The sequence below is a fragment of the Diabrotica undecimpunctata genome, unplaced genomic scaffold (genome assembly GCF_040954645.1).
Source record: "Diabrotica undecimpunctata isolate CICGRU unplaced genomic scaffold, icDiaUnde3 ctg00001548.1, whole genome shotgun sequence".
Classification (NCBI taxonomy): domain Eukaryota; kingdom Metazoa; phylum Arthropoda; class Insecta; order Coleoptera; family Chrysomelidae; genus Diabrotica; species Diabrotica undecimpunctata.
Window position 1 is genome coordinate 10,847 of NW_027312437.1, and position 9,907 is coordinate 20,753.

The 9,907-nt window shown below is 35.0% G+C and overlaps 1 non-coding gene across 1 annotated transcript; it reads right to left on the reverse strand.

Annotated features, from left to right (window-relative positions):
* Positions 1 to 8,413: 8,413 nt before the first annotated feature.
* Positions 8,414 to 8,520, reverse strand: LOC140431630 (U6 spliceosomal RNA). Its single transcript, XR_011949706.1, has one exon. It is a non-coding gene; the product is annotated as a U6 spliceosomal RNA (small nuclear RNA).
* Between the last annotated feature and the right edge of the window lie 1,387 nt (positions 8,521 to 9,907).

Here is a 9,907-nt window from a genome sequence, read left to right on the forward strand (position 1 = left end):
CATAAATGAGTACAGGTATAACACCATGGTTTACACTAATGGTTAAACAAAAATGTCACCAAAAAAAGAAAGCTTTCCTAAAATATAAGTCAGAAAAAACGAATGAATCATATGAAGAATATAAAAGAATAAGAACTGAAACTCATCAATTGGTAAGAAAAACAAAAACAGATTACTGGGAAAGATTCATAAAGGACTAGAGATGGATTTCTATGGACAACAGAAAAAAGTATGGCGCTTCATATGACAACAAAGAAGCGAATGAAAGAACTAGTTGAAATAGAACACATACAAGAGGATACACGGGTGGCCTTCCTGACAGAATGTTTAAAAACAAACGAAGAACCTTTACCAGAAACGCAAAATATAATAAACTGAGGAAAAGACCGAAATCTCCCAATACGATGTGAAAGAAGGAATAAACAAATTAAAAACAGAAAGTCACCAGGAAAAGATCAAATACCAAATGAACTCTTAAAATATGGAGGTGATCACCTTGTACAATAACTGCAACTTCTTATTAATAAAATAATCACCACGAACAGAATACCAGATGAATGGAGGAGAGCGATCATGGTGATGTTCTTCAAAAAAGGAGATAAGAAAGACCCCAATAATTTCGAGCAATAAATCTATCAAATACAACATTTAAATTGACAACAAGAATAATAGCGACAAAAATAAAGGAACGAATATCTCTGCAAGAGGAACAGCAAGGATTTCGGACAGGAAGATCATGCACGGATGCAGTTTTTGTAATTAGACAAATAAAAGAAAAGTCGCTGGAATACAACAAACCAGCATATATGTGTCTGATAGATTTGAAGAAAGCGTTTAATAGAGTGAAAATTCGGGACGCGATACATTTATTATATAAAAGGGAATATCACTGGATTTAGTAAAAACCATTGAGAATATATATAAAGATAACATAGCTATGGTAAGATGTAAAGGAAAACTATCGCAACCTATCAAATATGAAACTGGCATTAGACAAGGAGATTCGCTGAGTCCATTAATATTTAAGCTGATAATGGATGAAATCATAAAGAAAGTTAAAAAAGAAGAGGATATAGAATGGTAGAAAAGGAAATAAGGATAATATGCTACGCCGACGACGCCATAATAACAGCCGAAAATGAAGATGACCTACAAAGATTAATTAAAGAATTCGAAGATACGACGCTCATATACAACATAGAGATCTCAACAGAGAAAACTAAAACGATAGTGATATCAGCGAAACCGAGATGATGTAAACTAGTTGTAAATAACAAAATAATAGAATAAGTGATGGAAACTGAATACTTGGGAATAAAACTGTCAAGCTACGGAAAAGTGGAAGAAGAAGTACAAAAATAAGTGAACATGACAAACAGAGCAGCAGGATGTCTCAACAACACAATCTGGAGAAACAAATACCTCACAACGGAAACGAAAACCAGGATATATAAATCAACAATAAGACCGATAATGACGTACACAGCGGAAACAAGAGTAGATACGGCGAAAACACAAAGACTACTGGAAACAACAGAAATGAAAGTCTTACGAAAAATAACAAACCAAACTCTAAGAGACAGAGTAGAAGTGAGAAAATACGAGCGAGATGTGGTATAGCGGAAATAATCGCGTGGACCAAAAGAAGAAAAGTGGAATGGAATCAACACATCGAAAGAATGAGAGAAAATAGAATAGTACGAATAGCAAGAGACAAATCGCCAATTTACCAAAGGCTGCCTAGGCTAATCCTATGCGACGTGGGAGCTCACATGTCTGGTTATCTCTGCCCAACCGAATTTCATGTCCTAGGTACTTATACAATGTAGTCTGCACAATATCCCTTCCAGTGGCGCATCCAGAATTTGCCTAAGGGGGAGTTTCGAATTTTTTTTATGCTACCGCGATTTTGAGTCCCTAAAATTTGGGTTTTAGTTTAATTTAAAGTAAAGATAGCAGTGCCAAAAATTCAGGTATTTATTATCCTGCCTACCAACTAAAACCACTCTCTCTTACTTGTGCGCAGTTGACTGTCGCACATACCGTACTCAGAAAGTGAGGTGGCCGCTGTAAGGATGACGACATTTTTGGAACACTCCCTTCTCTTATTTAGATCTTATCTATTGTTCTGAAGCTATTTTCTTGTTGCATTTTACAGTAGTTACGATTTTAACGGGAATAACACGTTTGCCATTAATGTTTGTAAGGTAAGTGAGCCAAATATTGCTACCTTACCGTTTGGTTCTAAATAAATCCTACACTTTTATTAATAAATGAAAACAAATTTGAGTAGTAGTAACGAAATGTATTTTCTTTAACAATATATTTTAATTATATCGAAAAACTAAATAAAGAATACTTTTTTATTGGCGTTGCGAATGGCAATATTAGGATTATAGATCTCCTATTATTGCCACTCATGTCAATATTAGGCACTGCAGAACTACAGTTAACAGTAACACATTTTTCTAAAAAAAAAATCGGTTGCCTGTAAAGTCGGTTTTACGGGCGAAGATTTTACGTGACAACGTCTTTTTTATATATTATTTTATATATTATATATTATTATATTATTATGTTATATATTATTTATATTTTATATATTATATTTTTATATATTATTTTATATATTATTTATTTTATATTATATTATTGATCTTATTATTTTCTACAAAATTTATTTGAAAATTTTTTCGATATATCAATTAGTTGCGGAGATATCGATCATTGAAGTTATTGTTTGCTACCAGTATTTTATATATTTATTTTTTTCAGTTATAAAAAATTACTATTTCCAATTGTGTCTACCAAGTATGGTCACATGTATTTGCCTACATATTAAATAATAATAAGTACAGATAATGTTATGTGACGTTCACTTCTGATTATATATATTTTAATATTTTTAATTTTAAAGAATCAATTTGAAAATCAAAACACTTATTCAGATCGAAGGTTCAAATTTTTGCTAAATAAATTTGAAATTAATTAAAATTTGTAATTGTAAATGGTAAAGTTGAAAATTAAAACATTTACTAAAATTGGAATTTGAAATTCTTGCTAAACACAGTTAAATTCTAACTCCGCGCGTGGTGATTGGTCGGTTTAGTTCGTTTGTTTGGTCGCCCTGTTTTGACAGGTTAGAGGTTATAATTTGTTATTTTAAATGTTTGACTAGCAATACGCGCTGTTTCTTCTCAATCGACTGAATTACGATTGATTGCAGAGTGATTTAAACTAATAATTTACTTAACACTATCAACATTTGTCAATAGTATGACATAACCTATAAACTCAGTTTCTCAACTTTTGTGTCAATCTAACAATTAATCAATCAATCATAGTTTACGATAATGAAATATTAGTGTACAATTATTTACCTTTATTGTTGTAGTTGTTGTAAATGACGAATCTAAGCACTCCACATTTTCACTACAGACACAGCTGACGATACTTTCAACGATTTTCAACTTTAGCGATTCAACGCGCCTAATTCTCTAGTGCCGCGCGCAGCGGACCGATCATGTTTGAGTGGGAGAGAGACGCAAGGCATTCGCCGGTCCGGCGGGCCTCTCTCTCGTTCGGCGACTCACTGTAACAGACGTGAGCGGGCGTTACACTTTTTCTTAAATGACTCCGAGCCACAACCTAATTTAAGACGTTGTCACGTCAAAAATAAAGGCAATTAAATAATATAAATGGAACAAACATTTCCAAAAAATATAACTTAAGAACAGTGAGGACAAGTAAACTTTTTTTGTCATCTTCAAGCTACTGTGATTTACTTCGTGTTCTTCTCTGTGAGTGATCAAACGTGGTGCAAAGGCAGCTTCAGGTATAGCGTCTGGTTTAAACGGATAAATGCCGGTAAATGCAAAATCGGAGAGAATGTTTGATGGTGTCATTGCTTTTAGCTAAAATAGAGTAAAAAATATCTCCAAACCTCATTTTGGTAATCGCCTTGCCAGGGTTTGTTGTTAAAAACTGTAGAACTTCTTGGTCCCAAAATGTCTTAAAGCTTTTAAACACTGATTTATCCATAGGTTGCAACTCGTGTGACGTGTTGCTAGGAAGACAGAATAAAGGTATGTCCATGCGGTTATCTGCCTCAACTATGGAAATATCTAGGTGACTTTAAGCTCCCTCAAATATTAGTAGGGTAGGACCAGGGTTTCTGAATGAAAAGAAATGGTCAAGCCACAAAACAGATGCTTCGCATGTCGTACTACCTTTATTTGTGACAATAGCTTTTAAGCCAGGGGGCAAGTGATCCGACCATTTAGGTTTAAACCTTTGGCCTTTAAATAGCACAAAAGGCGGTACACGTTGACCAAGCGCATTTCCGCAAACTACAATTGACACGTTTTCTCCGTGCTCGGGTGCGGTTAAATGTACCCGTTTTGCTCCCCTTTTAACAAAAACAATTTGCTTATGGATTTTTGAGCTGCATCCTTTTTTCCCGTAATATATAAGCTACCAGGTTTGTCAAATAGGTTTAATTTTTCTATGGTATCTCTCAGTTTATGAAAGAAGTCATCAACGAAACTTAATATATTCATTTTGGGCTTGAGTCGTATTCATTAGTTGAACTTTTCACCTAGCTACGTGTGGATGGCTGCACTAGAATTACTTAAGCCATATTCTATCTACAGCTTTATTTGACTCTTTAGAAAACGAATGTATATGATTTGTTGTAGCGTAAGAAAACACACTTTTCATGAGAATCTTGCTTGTAATAGGCATACCTACTTCAACTAATGTGTAAATTCTTTCGATAAGATCATTTTCTTGTGCTGCAGACAACACCGGAGATCTTCCAAGCTTTCTACGGGATTATGTGTTCTGTGATAAAGACTTAGCGTTAAGCAAGGAATGTTATAATGCTTGGCAGCCTCTTTGATTGCCATTCCGTTCGCTATGATTTGCAGCGCCGATCGTAGATCTTTTTCTGATCACTCAGTTTTCTTGGCATGCTGCCAAAAAAGTTTAATATTTAGTCCCTAATATTGTCACTCGGCAATATTAGGAATTATTAGTAATGGCAATATTAGGAACAAATGACGTTCAGAAAAAAAAATCCGTAAGTTAAAATTTCATTTGAAATAAATCATGCAATTTTCATGCAGGTTTATTTAAACGAGGACACGAATAACAAATAACGAGCTTCTACATCTGATGGATACAATAGACTGTGCCATAGACTAAAACCGCGAATAGAAAACACGTTGCTGATAGACAAGACACTTGCCACTGTTGCCGCCTTAGTTGCAGCGTCGATACTATCTGTAATACGGGTGTGGCACTATTAAAAGCAGTGTCAATATTTAGCGCACCCATCTTATTTTGAGAACAAATTCTGAAGTGGAGATTCAAACGTCAATATACTTATTTTAACCTTTAATTGTGGCTTATTCCCATTAAAATAGTAATTAGATCTTATCTCTGTCGTTGGTCCGGTTGGTGTTTCTCTTCTTATTCTTTCTTTTTGATGACTGCTATATAGGATGTAATTGTGAACACTATTCCATCTCTCCGTACTTCCCGTCATCTTCATGATCATCTCTCTTACAGTCACAGGGTCATACCTTTTTCCTTAATTTATTCTGTTTCTCTCACTGTACATCTATTACACTCCAGCATTATGTGAGTAACAATGTCGGAATATACGAAGTATAGGCATTTATCTGTATCTGTCTTCTGAACCTATGAAAATATACGCCCTAAAACAGACAATCTACCCAGTCCCTTAGTCTCGGAATCAGCATCTTGATCCACTGGGCAACATCTTCTTTGTTATTCCACCCTTCTTGTCAACTTTCTATTAATCTTTCCCTTTCTTCTTTTTTTTATAGCTTTTGTCAAATGCTCTCTTCTCTCATAGAGATGTCTCTTTTCTACTGCTAACACATGCAGAGGAACACAATCCGTGATAGCCCACAAGGCTGCAGCAGATACAGTCCTGTAGGCTCATGCTACTCGCAACAGACTCGTTCTGTCTACTTTTGTCATGAGCCTAATATTAGGTATCCCAATGTTATTAATTATTATGTATTTATACAATTATTGTATTTTAGATATTTAAAGTGGTAATTTTAATATTAAATTCTCCTGCTAGGACTTGAAGGCTGCTAATTGGCGTGGTTCTGAAAGCTCCGAAAACTATGCGTAATGCTGTAGATTGGATGATGTCCAGTTTGTTCATTTGACTTTAGTAGCAGTTTCGTAGCATATACATCCATAATCTAGTTTGCTTCTAATTAAAGCTTGATATAATCGCAGAAGAATAGTTGTGTCTGCGCCCCATTTGTGATTGGAAAGAACTTTTAGAGATTTATTCTCTGTTGGCATGAATTAATTAGTTCATTTATGTGCGATGTCCATTTTAGTTGAGAGTCGAATGTCATTCCCAAAAATTTGATTTCGTTGATTGTTATAAGAGTATTTCCGTTTAGTTTTAAATTTAAGTGGTGTTGTGTTTCCCTTTTGTCAAATATTATTACTTTAGTTTTTTCGATTGAAAATCTCAAGGCCTATATCTAAAGACCACCTTCTAATTTATTTAGTGTATTCTGTAATATTGATGCAGCTGATTTTAGGTTTTTACTTCTCATATATATAAACAAAGAAAACCAAACTACCGAAATAAGCAGACGAGTAAGAATGGGATGGGCCGCATTTGGAAAACTCTCATACATACTGAAAGACAAAAAGATACCCCACAACCTTCGAACCAAAGTGTTCGATTCTTGTATCCTTCCCGTTCTCACTTACGGAGCTCAAACCTGGACATTCACAAAAAAGAACCATGGACAAGATTCGAAAAACTCAGCGAGCCATAGAACGACAGATGCTTGGTATCTCACTAATAGATCGGCAAACGAACGAAGCAATCCGGAACAAAACAAAAATAAAGGACGCCGCGAAACAAGCAGCTAAATTAAAATGGAAATGGGGCTGGACACAACGAACGTCTCGAAGATGGTAGATGGAACAAAGAAGTCGGAAACTGGCGACCGTACGATGCGAGAGACCAAGAGGAAGACCTCAAATGCGCTGGAGCGAAGATATCAAAAGAGTCGCAGGACCAACGTGGAAACGCCTAGCACACAACAGGGATGAATGCGAGAAATGGGAGAGGCCTTTATTCGACAATTCGGATAGAAAAGGGCTAAAAAAAAATATATATATATATTACAAGATCATCGGCGTAAAGGTATGCTTTTACTGGAAGCATAAAATGGTTAGATACGTTGTTGATTGCTATTAAGAATAGCAGGGGGCTTAATACAGATCCTTGAGGGATACCATTTTCCAGTGATTTCTTAGTTGACATGACACCGTTTGTTTTAACTTTTATACTTCTGTTCTCCAGGAAGTTTTTGACGAAGGCTAAGAATTACCATCTATTTTCCAACTCTTCATTGTGGACATATCACATCAAGATGTGATATGTCCACGTGGTGTCAAATGCTTTTGTGATGTCAAAGAAAAATTGCTATTAATTTTTGTTTATGTATAAAAGCTTCGTGTATTTCAGATTCTAATGCTATAATGTTATCTATTGTAGACCGTTCTGATCGGTACCACTTTGGATGGATCTAAGGATGGATTTTTCTTTTCTAAGTACCATTTTAATCTTTTGCTTACAATCTTTTCCATTATTTTGCAGATGCTACAGGTAAGAGATATTGGTCGATACGAAGAAGATAAGTTTTTTGGTTTATTGTCTTTTAAAAATGGTATTATAATTGCTTCGCGCCACAGAGATGGAAATTTTGGGTCGAATAAATTTGTTGAAGATCTCTACTAAAGTAACCTTCGCGCTTATAGGTAGTTTTTCTATGAAAATTGGTGGTATGTCATCAGGTCCAGGTGAGGTATTTTTGAGGGTTATAGACTTTCATTTTAATTCATCAAGTGTTATGGAAGTGTTTAGTGGATCAGCAGTATCTTCTATATTAATTTTTGATGCTTCTGTTCTTTCTTTGTGTTCTAAGAAATTTGGGTGGTACTGCTGATTGCTTGAATACAACTGATAGTGTTCTACTAAATTTCTGAGATTTCGTGTTTGTCTGAAGTTGTAGATCATTTGTAGTGATTGTGTCAATATGGTTAATGTTTTTGAACTTTTTATTTTCCTTATTTTTTGCCATATATCCCTTATGGGCGTAGACGAGTCAATTGACGACACGTAATTGGTCAGCTCTCTTTTTTTGCTTGCTTTATTAAAAATCTAGATCAGATAGTCTAGTCAATATGGTTTAAATGTTTTTGAACTTTTTATTTTCCTTATTTTTTGCCATATATCCATTATGGGCGTAGACGAGTCAATTGACGACACGTAATTGGTCCAGCTTCTTTTTTTGCTTGCTTTATTAAAAATCTAGATCTGGCCTTAAAGATCTAAAATTGTTAAAATGTGGAACGCTTCACGATTTTGCGTGTCATCCTTGCGCAGGGGGCCAAGCTATCTTCTCTGTATCGTTCCAATTTTAGTATATGTACCGCCGAAGCGAGTACTTATTTTATCTTTGTTTAACTGTTGTACATATATATTCGTAGTACTGCACTACATTATTGGTTTTTTCCAACTTTTTTTACTTCCTACGTTCCCAATTGCAACAAATCATACTAAAAACCGGACAAATCTGAGCGGACTCCACGTACTCCATCGTACCCTGACGGCTGTTAAAATCGAAGTCATCGATTCATTCTGTAATCACACCAAAAATCATTCTGTAATCATCATCTTGTCAGCATAAGCAGGCAGATTATTATTTATTTCCTTCGTAAATATCTAGGCGAAAAAACGAAATCAAACGAGAGAGCAATTTTTTTATTATAATAATACACAAGACTCCAAAAAAATTAAGAATCTTTTTTGGTTCTTATGGCATTCGGAGTGAAACGAAAATGCTACAAGCTTATTATTCACCAAGGCACTTTCCTATTGGAATTTTGGCATTATCTCCGGCTAATTTTTTTCAAACGCTGATACGGCAACCGCTTGAAATTGTTACACAATTACGTCTATGTCCAGTGGATGCCTAATCGTCCCTTTAACCCTGCCTAAACAATATTCAAGACTTGCTTGGTATGCTTCAAGACCACTTAAAATTGTTAGACAGCTATGTCCATCTCCAGTGTATGCCTTATCGCCCCTTTAACCCCTCCTAAAAAATACTCCAGACTTGTTTTATGCTTCCCAGTTTATTTTACAAGAGTTACTATAATTTATCTTGATAAGCTTATTATCTCGTATTAAAAAGCAGACGTGTTAATGGTTTAAACAAGACACCTCATTTGATATGACATTTTTTACCAGTTCACGACGTGAGTCGTGGCCATTGTTATGTCAATTATTATCCTTTCGTTGTGAAGTTACGGAAGTTAGTTTGCTTCCAATATCTAGTATGTCTAAATTATATTCCAGAACAAACTGTGGTAATGACTCATCTTTTTCATTTATGTGTATGCTATCTCAGGTCAGATAGGGCGTATTTTCTTCAGTCTCCTGTAGAAATTAATTCTGACTTCCGATAGGAGCGTAATACATTGCTTGTTTCAGTCTGTTAATGATCAGGTCAGCTTGGACCTGATCTTCTTACATGTGGTGTCTGTGTATTACCTGTGTCTGTGCCCTTTTAAATACTTTTATGATATTGCTACATGACCTTCCTATTTTTTTCGCGACTCTTTATTTGCGGGAGGTTTTTTTTAACCTTGGATTTTACGAGTTCCACTACTCTGGTTTTATGTGGATTTTATTTGATTTACGTTCCAGAAAACATTTTTGTCTCTTTCCTGATCTTCTTCTGAGCTCGACATAAGCATTTTTTAATTGACTCAAAATCTGTTTCTCTCAGGACATTCACTGGTTAAATATTTGATATAGATATAGAGTCCA